This window comes from Lycium ferocissimum, chromosome 9, assembly GCF_029784015.1.
Source record: "Lycium ferocissimum isolate CSIRO_LF1 chromosome 9, AGI_CSIRO_Lferr_CH_V1, whole genome shotgun sequence".
In the NCBI taxonomy this organism is placed as follows: Eukaryota; Viridiplantae; Streptophyta; class Magnoliopsida; order Solanales; family Solanaceae; genus Lycium; species Lycium ferocissimum.
The window spans coordinates 55,637,595-55,638,334 of record NC_081350.1 but is presented as its reverse complement, the minus strand read 5'-3'; positions in this window follow the sequence as shown (position 1 = coordinate 55,638,334).

Here is a 740-nt window from a genome sequence, read left to right as displayed (position 1 = left end):
ACGTGGTGTGGGGAAGAACAATGATAGTCCCACACGTAGATAGTAACCCTACATACCTCAATAGCTCCAAAAACTTGAGAAAAGTCTGAATATTGAAGAAGAATCCAAAAGCTTTGAATTTGAAACCTTAAGAAGAGTTTTCACCATTTTTCGTAGCTACTGTTCATAGCTCAAACCACACTGCTTCGGACCTCCAAATCCGATCTCCACCGTTCATATTTCAGAACTATATATTGTTACCACTCAGTTAAAAATTCATATTTCAGAACTATATGTTGTGACCACTCAGTTAAAATTTAGGCTCGATCCAACGGTTAGATTATCTGGAAATGCCAATTGAATATGGCTGGTCGGAGTGATAGGCAACAGAAAAATACTAGGATTTTCTCTAACTCTTTACAACTTTTGATTTTTATAGGGTAACGGGATGGTTGGATTTATTCTAGTGTTTAGCAATGATGATATCTTGTAGAATACAAATGTTTTTGATTAAAATATTTACCTTGGAGGAAACCTTAGGAAACTAGATTGCCAAACCAAACTCTTGAAGGTTTCTTGATTGCAAGAATGAGTTTCTTGCGGTTCTTGAAAGATTGAAATGCCTAGGTTCTTTAGAGATGGAGGTGGAGAGATATACGAATAGTCTCTTAGGGTTTAGAATAGAGTTATGGATGTTTTTACTTCATAAAATAATAAAAGAAGGAGTCCCAATTCGAGTAGGAAAAGGCTCAAAACGTAAC